The 15637-nt window shown below is 51.2% G+C and overlaps 1 protein-coding gene and 1 pseudogene across 2 annotated transcripts in view; both read left to right on the forward strand.

Moving 5' to 3' along the window:
* LOC142575261 (uncharacterized) overlaps positions 1-15637 on the forward strand; it is a 118839-nt gene that overhangs the window by 69038 nt on the left and 34164 nt on the right. The gene's annotated exons all lie outside the window — the stretch shown is intronic.
* Positions 12324-12503, forward strand: LOC142567683 (U2 spliceosomal RNA; annotated as a pseudogene).

The raw sequence follows: 15637 nt of genomic DNA on the forward strand, positions 1-15637 counted from the left end.
TGGGCCGATCCCGGATATAGTGCAGTGATGGGTCGCGACCCGCGGGGGAGGTGCAGTTCAGCATTAAGGGGCACATATACACAGCTTTTCGCTGGCCATCCTTCAGAGGCGAAGGGCACAGAGTTTCCTTTGCTGTTTGGGGAGGGGAGGGGGGCAGAACATGATTTGCAGTAGTAGGCATCCGGTACATAATAATCGCCTTTAGAAGTTTCACAAAAACTAACTTTCTATTGGCGTCAACGCTTATGCTTTATTTGGTTGAGTGATCCATGCAGGTGGGCGCTTAAGGCGTAATCATCGGCTCTGAGCCTCGCAGCAGTTAAAAGATAGGCGTATCGCAAGCTGCCACGAAATAAATCGGCAGTTTTGTATAGCATTGTATATTGGTCTGCGAGGAGGTCCGTGGAGGCTGATGCAAAAGTGGGGCTAGTGTTGACTCGTTTTAATGCGACAGCATTATACGCCCCATCATGCGACAATCTGTCATTGTTGTCGCCGGCGTGACCGAAGGATGGTGGCAAAAAATGGCCGACGGCGCGAAAAGTAAAAATACGTCAAATGCTCGCAGCCTGACAGATTTCACGTCAATCCGTGCAAAGTCAATTAATAGAATTACAAAGATTTTGTACATTTCTGTCTGGCTGGGAATTGAACCCGAACCTCACGGGCACGAGACGAGTACGCTTCCCCGACGCCACGGTGGCTTTATTTTCTTTATTGCCGGATATTTCACGTAGCAAACACAAAGGGCATCATCTCTGCGGTTATAGTTGACTAACGTTGTCTAGTGCGTGCGTGTTTGCGTAAATCACGTCACTGCCTCCCATGTTTCGCATGCTCTTCGGATTTCGTCGGTGCTGCGTCTACTGCGATGCACTCCGAAGCATCTACCTCAGTGGCGCATCTACCTCCTACACCTGGAGGAAACCGGCAGTCGCCTTTTCTTGCCCTCCTCTTTAATCTATCTTTCTATCTCGTCTTTTCGTCTGTCCTATCTTCTATTTCTTTCTCACTTCAGAGTTTCCGGGCGGCAAGGATTAACGTTGTGTGGGTAGCCAATCTTGGGTATACCATATTTGGTTATAGCAGTGACATGCAGTTGGCGTTTGCATGAGCCGTTTTTCTAGGACCTGCTTGGACTTGTTCTCGGTAGTGTTCTTCCTGCGCTTCTTTCCTGCGCCAGTCCATTTGATGTGGTTGCTTGTTTGTCAAGGAAAGGAGAATTCTATCTCACCTGTGAGATACACCTTCTTTTATTTCTCTTTTGCGGGATTGCGCGTTTTTATGGCGAACGGTGGGCAGCATTCACATTTACACTAGTAAACGTACCCCCCTCCCCCCTATACGTTATTTGCCCTGAAAAGTTACCTTGGGTTGCCCCCCCCCCCCCTCCGAAAAAAAAAAATCCTGCGTACGTGCTTGCTAGCCGGCCGGACACGCCTGCCTCGCGGGTGACAGGAGAGGGCACGCTTCTGGCCCGCGTTCCTCGCTCGCGCACCCGAGACTGAACCCCGCTCGCCGGCTCACCCTCGAAAACTATCACACGCACATGCAGCGTACTGCGCGCGGCGATGTTTTTATCGCACTGGGACTATCGTACGGAACCTCACGGCGACGGCTGAAATGCACCTCCAGTGTCCATATAATTCCAATCGTAAGAAAAAGAAATAGCGAATAATGTCAAACTTCTAAAACGCATGCATATTCAGTACAAAGTAAGCAGAAATGAAATAAAAATAAATAAAAACGAAAGCTAATGAAAGCCCTCGAGAGCCGTTGGTGGCTCTTCTTCTTGCCCTCTGCTTTCGCTATCGCGTGTGATAGCTTTGCCGGAGCTCAAAATACTCTGCCGGGAAAGGTCCAGAGCAGGTTTAGAATGCTGCGTGCCGTACGTATCCGCGCTAAAGTGACTACGTTTAACGTTGATCGCAGGAATTTATGACTGTCGTTGTGGCGGCAGCCCCACATCTGTCTCGTCATAGTCACTGGTCTAATTCGTTGGCATTTCGATATTTGCCTAAAGCCAGACAAGCATTTGTTTCCTTATACGTAAGGCGCTCCCATCTCCGCAGCACATATAAAAATGACTTCATCGCCTCTCTCAAACTGTTGCGCGAGTGTCAGAATCTGTTCGCGAATTGTTCGACAGCGTAGCAGAGCGCTTGCTCCAAATAGCTGAGCGAGATGCGGCCACCACGCAGCCCGCGCGAGGTCTGCGAACAATGGGCGGTGCCGCACACCATCAATTTTTTTTTTGCGTGAGCAAGTGGCCAAAGGCGAGGACAGATGCGTCGAAGAGCAAGAAGACTCCGCAGCGGTGGGTGTGTTTGTTGACAACCACTGCTGTTGCTGCGCGCCCACACCAACTAAGTTGCTCACGGGCGGCAGCAAAATTTCCCATCCCCCCAAAAAAGTCTGGGCATAAAAGTCGCAAACCATACCATTCTGGAAAGGGCAATGACCAGCGAAGCTGTTTAGCACACGACACAGAGGCGGCACAGAATTTCGAACAAAGGCACGAACTCGCTTACTGTGATTTTTCTCCACATTCGCGTGGACGATGTCACTGCCACCCCGAGCAGCCGGAGGAAACTAGACACACGAGACGAGAGCAGATCCCGCAGCGGTGGGTGTCTTTGCGGCCGCCCGCTGGTGCTGCTGCTCGCCCGCGTTAGCCAACTTCAGACGGGCGGCAGCAAAACTTCCAAAGCCAAAAAAATATTGCGAGAACTAAAAAATCGGCGGATTCCATGCACTGTCGGAAACGAACTACATATATTTGCGATCTGCAGCACGTTTCGCTGCGTACCGAAGACGCCCCTGCTCCGCGCGATGCTTCTTTCGGGCTTGAGTGTCCTCGACATTGAACGTGTGCTTTGGAGCCATTTTGCGGGCGCGTTTACGAGCTCTTTCTGCACACGTGACCAGCCCGCTGTTGAGACGCCAGCTCCTAGTGCTCTCTTCAGGCTATAGACGATTGTAATGTTTACACTATCACAGCCCAGCACGTGACCTCCACAGCCCAGCACCTGCATTTTTGTCGCATAGGAAGGCAAGCGCAGCACGGGCCCTAGACACAAACTGCGAAACGCTACCGCGGCGGTGCCGGCCGGGATGCGTAAGACCCCTGAATAAAACTAAAGGGTGCGACATACTTTCATCTTGTCGCCGCTGCTTCGGCGAGGAGCATGATAGGAGGCAGGAGAGAAGATTTGTGCCTCCACATTGGTTCAGCGCAGTCACGTGGTATATTTCGCGCCCTTTACTCTGTTTTCTTCTTTTACGCGTGTCGGCGCAGTCGCCGCCTTGACAGACATGACAGTTGGCCTTCGACTTGCCGCGGACAGGCCTTAGCAAGAGATTTCACAGGTTTTTGGCTAAGTTTTGGGGCTACCCGTGTCAGTAAAGAACTATGTTTCTGTTTTCTTTTATGTTAGGGATTCATCTTAAGGGTACTGAAGATGCAAACGGTGTACGAAAGCAGCTATTTGAATGCGTAAGCATTTTTATGCTTACCCAACGAGAAAGCGACCCGTAGAGCGACCGCTTTCAAGATAGCGCCCGCAGCAACGGGCGAATTCACTTTCGTGCTGACTCTCGCTTCGACGCCAACGAAGCAGCGAGAACAGAGCGCTCACGGAGCTCTCAGCACACGCCGCAGTCGGACACTTTCGTAGATCGCTTTCATGATACGCGCCCGAGCGTCTCTCTTCAACGTTAAGCGGCAAGAACACAGCGCGCGAAGCTAACAGTTGTTCGCACTCTTCTTCGGCATTGCAGATCGCTTTCAAGCCAGTACGGTCCGCGCGGCGGTGGCTACGAAGCCACAACCTGAGTAGCTTTGCTCACGGTTCATAATGGTTGGACGCGGATGGATAAGGCGCTAAAGAGCGATAACGGCCTGTAATGATCGGAACGCTATCAGCACGCCTGGCACCGCCACCTGCAGTTGTCTGCTTGCGTCATCAATGCTCCTTGCGCCGCTATCCACACCAGTTCGTGTCGCCGCAGCGCTGTCGTTTGTACTGGCCGGATGAAGTTTCATAACATTGATAATGATACCAGGCTTCGTGGAGATGAGCAAGTGGCACAACGCTTACACATACTTAGACAACTCCCAGAAGAGTTTCTGCGAGATTTTTTTCTTTGTTCGCGAGGTGTGGAGCTCAGGCATGGGTATAAACTTATGCACTGGTGCTATTCTCGGTGTTCGTTCAGGTTCTTTTTTCCTCCTTGTGCGATCGTCACCGAGTTTATGAAGCTGTAGATTGCGTAGGCTGTGTGCTGTCGTATATCGTGCTAAAAACGCAACACGCGTTGTACATTGTTGTACCACTCAGTGTGCGTAGTTTGTCAGTTCATGCTTTTGTTAGGTGCTGCAAATATATTTTGCGCGAGCACAAGCTCTTCAATACCAAGTGTAAATGATTCTGACTATTGTGAGTAGGGTTTCTACCACCCGCCGTGGTTGCTCAGGGGCTATGGTGTTGGGCTGCTGAGCACGAGGTCGCGGGATCGAATCCCGGCCACGGCGGCCGCATTTCGATGAGGGCGAAATGCGAAAACACCCGTGTACTTAGATTTAGGTGCACGTTAAAGAACCCCAGGTGTTCGAAATTTCCGGAGTCCTCCACTACGACGTGCCTCATTATCAGAAAGTGTTTTTGGCACGTAAAACCCCATAATTTAATTTTTTTAAGGCTTTCTACCCTTCGCCGTCTCGGCAGAATAAAGTGGTGCACGAGTTTGTGGGCTCGTATTAACTTCGAAACTCCGCAAAGAAAAGGGGGAAGGTGCTCATTAATGGATATAATTTATATGTGTAACTTTCGTCCGTGCATACGCTTTGGTTACAAATTAATTACAGGTTCCACTGTGATGGTTGCGGTTGACAGCCAACGGTACCAGATTGTCATAAAGTCGTAGGACCAGTCTCACTGCATATAGAGATGCAAGCGTCATGACGAAACGACGAGAATAGAAGCTCCGCGTTGATAGCGCAATAAAACAGTTGCTGGAGTGTCAGAATATGTTCACGAAGCGTTGGATAGCATTCAAGAGCGCGTGCTCCAAATAGCTGAGCGTGATGCGGCCACCACGCGGATACGCGAGGTGGTCTGCGAATATGCGCGGTACCGCACACCATTAATTTTGTTGCGTGAGCAAGTGGCCAAAGGCGAGAGCAGATGCGTAGATGAGTGAGAAGAAGACTCCGCAGCGGTGGATGTGCTGGTTGACACCTACTGCTGCTGCTGCGCGCCCGCACTGACTAAGTTGTTCACGGGCGGCAGCAAAATCTCCAAAGCCAAAAAATAGTCAAAGCATAATAAATCGTAATCCATTCCACTCTGTCAAGGTCAATGACCATCGAAGCTGTTTTGCACATGACACAGAGGCGACATAGAATTTTGAACAAGTGTACAATCCCGTTTGCCGTGATTTTTCTCTACATTCGCGTGTACAACTTTACCGCAGCCCCAAGAAGCCTGTTACGTTTCGCCTACGACGCGCGGTTTAGCCGGCGCGGCTGCAACAAAGCGGCAGACATTTTGGCCCGTTCGGCGCCGCCGCTACGCCTCCCCGCCAAGCGCGTCCAGCCATGTTCCGATGCCACGTGTCTTCATGTGCGTGTGTGAGTGTATGTGCATATTGGTGCCGACGCTTGTCGAAGCGCGGCAGCCGGGGAGAGGAGCTCCCAACAACTGTGAAGCGAGGAGGGGCTGACAGGCGCCGACACGACGTGTGAGCTACCTTCTCCTCCCCATTGTGCCCGACCGGCGCCGACACGACAGTATGAGCCACCTTATCCCATTGTGCCCGAGCGGCACAGTCACGTGCTCGTCTATAGAGGGGTTCCTTCTTGCCCTCAACTGCGAGAGTATAAAAGCAGCTGCCCCCGGATGCCAAAAGAGGGCTCCGATTTCTTCTGTTGAGTAAAGTGCACTCCCGTCTCTCTACTTCGGTCAACCTGACCGCCAACTCTTTGCGATGTTAGAATAAACAAGTTGTTTTGTTGTTACCAGTCGACTCATGCTTTGCCGGGACCTTCGGATGCTTCCAGTTGTACCCCAGGCCGCCAGGCCAACGCTACCCTTGGGGCTTGCGACCCAGGTGCAACCACGGGCGTCAGCGCCGAGTTCCCAACAACTCGTACCAGCGGTACGATTACAACAACTGTCTGCCAGCGGTGAGATCGCGACAACGGAGGCCAGCAGCGAAGATATGCAGTTGACTGTATGCTGAGCAGCTCAACGACCATCCGGGAGCAGTGCAACGAGCCCTGTGTGATGACTGGTTGCCTGCAGCGGAACGACTGCGCTGAATTCTTGGCTGCGAGGTTTGGTGAGTGCGGGACTTTCTTCTTCTGAGCTTTGCCAGGCTTTTGTTAGTGTCAGAAACAGAGCTGGTAATTGTGGTTGTCGTTGCTGCCGGGTTAGTTTGCGGCAAGACAATAGTAGGCAGTAGAGAAAGCAGCATTCAGAGCAGCCATGGATTTGAAGTCGTTGCGCAAACCGAAATTGCTGGAGCTTGCAAGAGAGTTGGGTCTGGATGTCTCAGACAAACTCAGAAAACCAGAACTGCTAAAGGCTATTCTTGAGTTAGAGGCTGAGGATGACGAGCTGTCGGAATGCCTTGAGACTATTGAGGAGAGGTCAAAAAGACATGAGCGCGAACTTAAAGAGCAAAAAGAGAGACAGGAGCGCGAACTTAGAGAGCAAAAGAGAGACAGGAGCGCGAACTTAAAGAGCAGAAAGAAAAAGAAGAGCGCGAACACGCTTTGGAAATGAAGCGTCTCGAGATAGAGATCGAACGCGCTCGTAATGGAAGTCAGGCACACGGTGCAGGAGAACGCGTATTGTTCAAAATGACTGACCTCATGCGGCCGTTTAAGCTTGGAGAGGACATTGGTTTGTTCCTGGTTAACTTTGAGCGAACGTGCGAGAAGCAGGGGTTCTCTCGGGAAACGTGGCCACAGCGCTTGCTCACTTTGTTACCCGGCGAGGCGGCCGACGTAGTCGCTCGCTTGGATAGAGAGGAGGCAGAGGATTTCGACAAAGTGAAATCGAGTCTGCTAAAAAAGTACAGGCTGTCAGCAGAGGCTTTCCGTCGGAAGTTTCGGGAAAATGAGAAAGGCAGAAGTGAGTCATACACAGAGTTTGCGTACAGGCTTATGTCAAACATGCAGGAGTGGCTCAAAGAAGAGAAGGCGTTTGGTGACCACGATAAAGTTCTGCAGTGTTTCGGGCTAGAACAGTTTTATAGTCGGTTACCTGAGAACGTGCGGTACTGGGTCTTGGATAGGCCAGACGTTTGTACGGTGGCTAAAGCCGCTGAGCTAGCCGAGGAGTTTGTGACGCGTCGGGCTCGCGGAGCTAAGGACGGTCAAAAGGGTGAATTTGGCTCGAAGTTTGAGAGGCCGAGGTTCACGCCCATGAGATTAAAGGGGGACACGCGTAGTGAGGATGCGAGTGAAAGCAGTCCGACCAAACGTAAAGAGACGGCGGCAGCCGAAGCCGAACGCAGGAAGCGGTTCGAGATGAGGCAAGCGCGCGTGTGTTATACGTGCCAGAAGCCGGGTCACTTTTCGGCGCAGTGTCCGGAAACAAAAACAAAAGTTGTGTTTTTGTCATTATGCAGCACTGACGAGAACATGAAGCTTCTCGAGCCTTACATGCGAGACCTCCTCGTGAACGGGAAAGAGTGCCGAGTGCTTCGCGATTCCGCAGCTACAATGGATGTAGTTCACCCGTCTTACGTAGAACCCCATATGTTCACGGGCGAGTGCGCATGGATCAAGCAAGCCGTGGAAGCTCATAGCGTGTGTCTGCCGGTAGCAAAAGTGCTTATTGAAGGACCTTTCGGAGCGCTTGAGACGGAGGCGGCAGTGTCATCTATGCTGCCCCCCCAGTACCCGTACCTATTTTCGAACAGGTCCGATCTCCTCCTGCGCGAGAAGGGGCTTTTGTTTGGTGAGGCTAGCGTTCAGGCCTTAACCAGATCAAAGGTTCGGGAGCTCGCTGCAAAGGCGGTAGTTGCGGGGCCGACGTTATCGAACAATGAGAAAGGGTCAGAGGCGCAGCAAGCTGATATTCGGAGCACGCCCGAACTGAATAAACTTGAGTCTGTAACGTTAAAGGCACCAGATACTGGAGAGGAAATTCCCGATGCGGGAAAGTTAGAAGAGCTATCTGCAGATTTGCTCATCGCGCCTACGTCAGACGGGCTTAATAGGTTGCTAAAAGTCAGCCGGTCGGCTTTGATAGCCGAGCAAAAAAAGGATGGCAGCCTAGAAAACGTGCGCTGCAATGTCAAGGAAGGTATCGCCAGGAAAAATGCGCGTTTTGTGGAAAGAGGTGGAGTCCTGTACCGGAAGTATCTAGACCGCCGAGGAGTGGAGTTCGATCAGCTGATCGTGCCTCAATGCTATCGTCAGGATCTGTTGCGCTTGTCGCACGGGGGTTCGTGGTCCGGACACCTAGGAGTTAAGAAAACTAAGGACCGTCTCTTGCAAGAGTACTATTGGCCAGGGTGTTTTCGGGACGCAGACCATTTCGTAAGGTCATGTGACACCTGTCAGCGGGTGGGCAAACCAGGGGACAAATCGAGGGCGCCGTTGAGATTGGTACCTATCATTACGGAGCCTTTTAGACGGCTCGTTATTGATACAGTGGGACCTCTGCCGGTAACAGCCACGGGGTACAGACACATTTTGACTGTGATCTGCCCAGCGACAAAGTTCCCTGAAGCAGTGCCGCTTAAAGAACTCCGCTCAGTTGAGATAGTCAATGCACTACTGTCCATATTTGGGCGAGTTGGTTTTACTGCGGAAATCCAATCAGATCAGGGCACAGTGTTTACTAGCGCTTTGACGACAACTTTTCTCGAAAGGTGTGGGGTAAAGCTGTTACACAGCTCAGTGTACCACCCACAGTCGAATTCCGTTGAGAAGCTCCACTCCGTCATGAAGCGCGTGTTGAGAGCATTGTGTTTTGAACATCAAACTGACTGGGAGCTGTGTCTGCCTGGGGTGATGTTTGCATTACGGACCGCGCCGCATGCGGCTACGGGGTTTTCGCCAGCTGAACTGGTGTACGGTCGCTCGCTGCGATCTCCGCTTCGCATGCTTCGAGAATCATGGGAAGGCAGGGGCGACGACCCAGTCGTGGTGGAGTACGTGCTTAAGCTCCTCGAACGCTTAAGAAGGGCACAGGAGTTGTCAGGTGAAGCAATGGCAAAGGCCCAGCAGAGGGCCAAGGTTTATTATGATCGGACAGCCAGGGCCCGTCGTTTTGAGGTGGGCGATGAGGTCATGTTATTGCGCACATCGCTAAACAACAAACTAGACGTGCAGTGGGAGGGCCCAGCACGAATTGTTCAGAAACTGTCGGACGTTAACTACGTGGTGAGTCTGCCAGGAAAGCGGAAAGCACAGCAAGTTTACCACTGTAATCTGCTCAAACCTTATAGACAAAGGGAAGCAGTGGTGTGCATGATGGTAAACGTTCCTGAAGAGCTTCCGGTCGAGCTTCCGGGACTAGGCTCAGTGACGAACAGGCAAGACACCGATCAAGTCATTGGTGACTTAATCAGTAAAGCATCGCTGTCGCCTGAGCAGAAAACCGAACTACACCAGCTCTTACAAGAGTTTCAAGGTCTGTTCTCTGAGAGGCCTGGTAGGACTTCTGTACTTACTCATGATATAGAACTTACCTCCCCAGAGCCAGTACGATCCAAGGCGTATCGGGTGTCACCCCGCCAGAACGATATTATGGAGGCTGAGGTAAAGAAAATGCTACAGCTCGGTGTTATTGAGGCAGGTGAGAGTGATTATACCTCCCCTTTGATGTTAGTTGAGGTACCGGGCAAGGAACGTCGTCCTTGCGTCGACTACCGCAGGCTTAATTCCATCACTAAGGATCAAATTTATCCGATCCCTAACATCGAGGAGCGCCTTGAGAAAGTTAGTAGCGCTCAGTTTATTTCCACCCTAGATCTTGTCAGGGGTTATTGGCAGGTTCCACTTACAGAAGAGGCTAGTAGGTATGCGGCGTTCATTTCACCAATAGGAACATTCCGTCCTAAAGTGTTGAGTTTTGGTTTGAAGAACGCGCCATACTGTTTTTCAAGCCTTATGGATAAAGTGTTGCGGGGACAGCAAGAATTCGCTTTACCGTATCTAGACGACGTAGCGATATTCTCCGCATCCTGGTCTGAGCATATGGCACACTTGCGGGCAGTGCTAACCCGCCTGCGCGAAGCGGGCTTGACAGTCAAGGCTCCTAAGTGCCAGTTAGCACAGGCCGAGGTTGTCTACCTCGGTCACGTGATTGGTCAAGGTCGTCGCCGCCCCTCTGAAATAAAGGTGGCCGCTGTGCGAGACTTCCCGCAACCGCGCACGAAGACCGATATTCGGTCGTTCTTAGGTGTCGCCGGCTACTATCAGAGGTACATCCCCAGGTACTCTGATATCGCGGCTCCCCTGACGGATGCTCTAAGAAAGACAGAGCCGCAAACAGTCGTCTGGGACGAGACAAAGGAAAGAGCTTTTAGCGCCCTAAAGAGTGCCCTAACAAGCCAGCCTGTGCTACGATCGCCAGACTATACAAAAGGGTTCGTTGTTCAGTGCGATGCTAGTGAGCGAGGCATGGGCGTTGTACTGTGCCAACGGGAAAATGGAGAAGTAGAACACCCCGTCCTGTATGCTAGTCGTAAGCTGACCAGTCGTAAGCAGGCGTATAGCGCCACCGAGAAAGAGTGTGCGTGTCTCGTGTGGGCCGTTCAGAAATTGTCATGCTATCTAGCCAGCTCAAGGTTTATCATTGAGACGGATCACTGCCCTCTCCAATGGCTGCAGACCATCTCTCCCAAAAATGGCCGCCTCCTGCGCTGGAGCCTCGCTTTGCAACAATATTCCTTTGAGGTGCGCTACAAAAAGGGGGTCTCAACGGTAACGCCGATGGCTTACGTCGAAGCCCCTAACGTAGGAATCAGCCTCAAAATTGTTTGTTACTGATGTTTTTCTTCCTGAGGCAGGATTTTTAACATATTGCTTTTGTTTAGTGTTTCAAAGTGATGACATGCTTTCTAGTGCAATTTTCCAATTTGTGGACGCGTTCTAAGTGCTGCTAGACTACTGTAAGGAACTAGGCAGTGGTATAGAAGGGGAAAGAGCCTGGCAGGGCTTAGTGAGGGTTGTGCCGTGCTTGCTGACTGAGCGGTTGAGTTTCAGCGTAGTTCTAACGCTTGCCGGGAAGGAGAACAAAAATGTGAACTCTCCCGAAGTCACTTTGCAGTGTCCTGTGCGAACCTGAACGAGAGAACGAGGCCTTCTCTGTGCGCTGCGCTCAAGAAACGTCGAGGGACGCCCGACTTCGGTTATGAGCATCATCGAGCGACATCCCTCCGGACAGCGGATGCAGTCCCCTGACCATCGGGATCTCCTTCACCCGGCGGGGAGGTCTGTTACGTTTCGCCTACGACGCGCGGTTTAGCCGGCGCGGCTGCAATAAAGCGGCAGACATTTTGGCCCGTTCGGCGCCGCCGCTACGCCTCCCCGCCAAGCGCGTCCAGGCATGTTCCGATGCCACGTGTCTTCATGTGCGTGTGTGAGTGTATGTGCATATTGGTGCCCACGCTTGTCGAAGCGCGGCAGCCGGGGAGAGGAGCTCCCAACAACTGTGAAGCGAGGGGGGGCTGACAGGCGCCGACACGACGTGTGAGCCACCTTCTCCTCCCCATTGTGCCCGACCGGCGGCGACACGACAGTATGAGCCACCTTCTCCTCCCCATTGTGCCCGAACGGCGCCGGCACGACGGCTGCGCCACCTTATCCCATTGCGCCCGAGCGGCACAGTCACGTGCTCGTCTATAGAGGGGTTCCTTCTTGCCCTCAACTGCGAGAGTATAAAAGCAGCTGCCCCCGGATGCCAAAAGGGGGCTCCGATTTCTTCTGTTGAGTAAAGTGCACTCCCGTCTCTCTACTTCGGTCAACCTGACCGCCAACTCTTTGCGATGTTAGAATAAACAAGTTGTTTTGTTGTTACCAGTCGACTCATGCTTTGCCGGGACCTTCGGATGCTTCCAGTTGTACCCCAGGCCGCCAGGCCAACGCTACCCTTGGGGCTTGCGACCCGGGTGCAACCACGGGCGTCAGCGCCGAGTTCCCAACAACTCGTACCAGCGGTACGATTACAACAAGCCGGAGGAAACTAGACACACGGGACGTTTCGAAGGGACCGCCACCACAGCACAGCGGAAGGACAGGGAAGTAGATACGCAAGCGCTTGGAACGACGACGAAGAGAGGGCGGTGCGAACGTACAGATGGTTGATGCGGGTCAAAGTTTAGTATCTGTTCTTATCAGCTTAATATCTCACAGTGGTTTTATTTGGACCCAAGATGTTAAGTTCATTTTTGCAAGTTGGCGGAGTTCTTGAATCCTGCTTCAACTCCGCCGCGGGTCGGCTCGTTATTGCACCCTCTCCGGGATCGGCCGATGGTTTTTGCACCCGCAGAAAAAGAAAAAAATGCCCGCTACCGTAGCCATAAGCATGCTTGACTGTAAGAATTTGGCGGACTGTGGGAATCGAGGTAAGCTAAGCTTTGTATGCTTTTTGCTTTGATTAACGTGGCAGAAATGTTAAACGTTACTTGAATTATGGGGCTGTACGTAAATAAATTAATTTTATAATTGTATGTACACATTTTATACATACATTCGCAAACTGCAAGACGTTTCGCTGCGTAGCGAACAGGCTCCTGCTCCGCGCGACGCTTCTGTCGGGCCAGGGTGTCCTCGACACTGAATGCACATTATGGAGCCATTTTCCTGGCGCGTTTTTACGTGCTCCTTCTGCACACGTGGCCAGCACGCTGCTCAGAAGCCAGCTCCAAGCGCTGTTCAGGCAATGGACGATTGTAATGTTCACACTATCACGCCGCAGCAAGCGACCTCCACAGTCCAGCATCTGCATTTTTGTCGCATAGGAAAGCAAGCACGTGCCATACGCGAAAGCTACGAAAAACTACCGCGGCGGCACCGGCCTGGGTGGATGGATGGCTGTTATCAACGTCCCCTTTGGAACTGGGCGGTGGGTTGCGCCACCGCGCTCTTGTTAATATATTGCCTAATGCCCTACCTATATTAAATAGGAAATAAAGAAAAGAAAAAGATTCACGATGAATTCCCATAACCAAAGTTTCTGAACCCCTATTGTGAACTTTGTTATTGTACGCCTCCGTTGTTTGTAGTCTCCCCACTTTTCTTCCACCAATCTTGCAATCGCGTCTTACTAATGTCAATTGCGGACATGTTTACTTTCCCCCTGCTCTCGCTGAACCCAGTGACTTCAAGGAGACCAGTGGTGCTTAAATCGACCGCTCGGCAGATATCTTCGCATTCTAATAAACCAAGCTCCATCGTTTCCCCAGCTTTACCGCAGGAAGCACATGCTTCTTCTTCCTTCTAATATCTCGCTTTATAAGTGCGTGTTCTGAGGCATCCTTATCTTGCTTCGAAGAGTAACCAGTCGGTCGCCCCGCCAGCTCCATCTGGTGGTGATTAAAGAAACCCATCGACGTGTGCGAGAAAGACCGCAGCAGCAGCGCCCATAAAGTCGGGAAAAGAGGCAAAGAAAGCTTCGCTGTGAAACAACACGCACCACTTGACCATTGGCTTGCATCTTCTCCTATGCGAGTAGTTACAGCGCAAGAACTATTTTTATGAACGCGGATTTTGGATCCCTGTTCTTAGGGCTGCCGAATGTCGAAGAGTGGAGCAAACTATTTTAGCGAGATGCTAATAACCTGGAACCTTTGCAAAGCTATGCAGTTCACAGAGACAGGCGCAGTCGCAGCCGTGGCGCGCCGTGGGAACATCGTCGAGTTTAGTATCTCAACGACGGTAGCCGAAGCCCATGTGCTGTGCTAAAGACACCTCAAGTGCCTGGGTTAAGGGCCAATTTACGCTCGAGAGCCCGCGTGCGATCGCGCGAAAAAGTGTGCATGTTTCACAATGGGGCACAAATGCTGGTTTCCACTGGACCCGTACATGCAGTGTAAACCGAAATCTGTGCACCAGTGTGCGACATCTGCAGTTTTTCGCATGACCGCACGCCTGCGGGGGATGCGAGTGGTATACGACGTGCGACTCCACTACAAGTCAGCCTCAAGCGGCGTAATCATTATCCTCGGCTGTGTGTCCGGCTTTTGGACGATGTCTAAAATTAACGATAAGAAGTCACAAAGCCTTACGTAACCGCTTCCGTTCGTGGCAGAAACTGACGAGTTATCGTTCATGTAAGCTGGCCGAAGGCCTGTATACTCAAGAAGCAACTCGTATGCTAGCGCGGGTCCTAAAAACAAATGCCTATTAATTGCGACAGCGAACATATCTTTAGCGGAGGCTGCCAGTCAGCGATGTACATATATTACAAAAGAAAATCTTTGAGGCTTCCGCCTCGGGCGGAATGTAATGTTGGTCCAGACTTCATTCTAACTCTCCAAATCTTGCTTTTCCAGTCAGTTTTTGTCACCTCTGAAAGTTGATACCTGTAAGGCTGGGTGATACGATATATATAGCTTTGGGATAAGTTAGAAAGGTTGGAAGCACGTGACTACCCCCACTACATTTTACTCCCTGCCTTTCTTATCTAAGATCTCATTTCTATATATATATATATATATATATATATATATATATATATATATATATATATATATATATATATATAGTAGGTAAAGAGGTATTCTTCAGTCTACCTTTCAAACGTAAAGAACTTGAGCGGTGCTACAAGGTAAACAGAAGAAGTATTTAATTTCAACAGTTTCGATCGCTGGACCGATCTTCATCAGGGTGTACAAAAAAATGGCAGTTCGGCCCTGATAGTGAAGACACCAGACCGGATGCCCGGTCGTTCTCAGATACATCAAACCGAGAGGGACAGTTGTGACAGTGACTGACTTTCTGTCGGCAACCCGCCGTGGTTGCTCAGTGGCTATGGTGTTGGGCTGCTGAGCACGAGGTCGCGGGATCGAATCCCGGCCACGGCGGCCGGATTTCGATGGCGGCGAAAACACCCGTGTGCTTAGATTTAGGTGCACGTTAAAGAACCCCAGGTGGTCAAAATTTCCGGAGTCCTCCACTACGGCGTGCCTCATAATCAGAAAGTGGTTTTGGGACATAAAATCCCACAATTTCATTTTTTGAACTTACTTGCATGTTATCGTTAGTTTTATGTTCTAGCCATACTTTGAGTAATCAGATTGTATGCGGGGCACGAACTGTGTAGTATGCTTTCTAGTAGGTACGTTGTCACCAGCGATTTTGTTGGAACGTTCGACGTGTCATGTGTAAACACCGACGCGCTCGACACCCCCCCCCCCCCCCCCCCAGATCACATTTTCGACGATCGCCAACTGTCCTCGCCGCTATCGTCGTGCTTCACTTTTGCTTGTTCTTTGATGGGAACACGTTCGCCCAATAGTTACTTTCGCGATTCAGTCTCTACAAAGTGACATTATTATCGCCAATCTCACCATTATGAAGCGTTGACATGACATCCGGCGTACACCAATTCGCTCAGTTGTCCTTATCTTGCGATGGTTAAGGTTTAAGGCGCCGAGTAAGCTTTATTGG

This window comes from Dermacentor variabilis, chromosome 1, assembly GCF_050947875.1.
Source record: "Dermacentor variabilis isolate Ectoservices chromosome 1, ASM5094787v1, whole genome shotgun sequence".
NCBI classification, from domain to species: Eukaryota; Metazoa; Arthropoda; class Arachnida; order Ixodida; family Ixodidae; genus Dermacentor; species Dermacentor variabilis.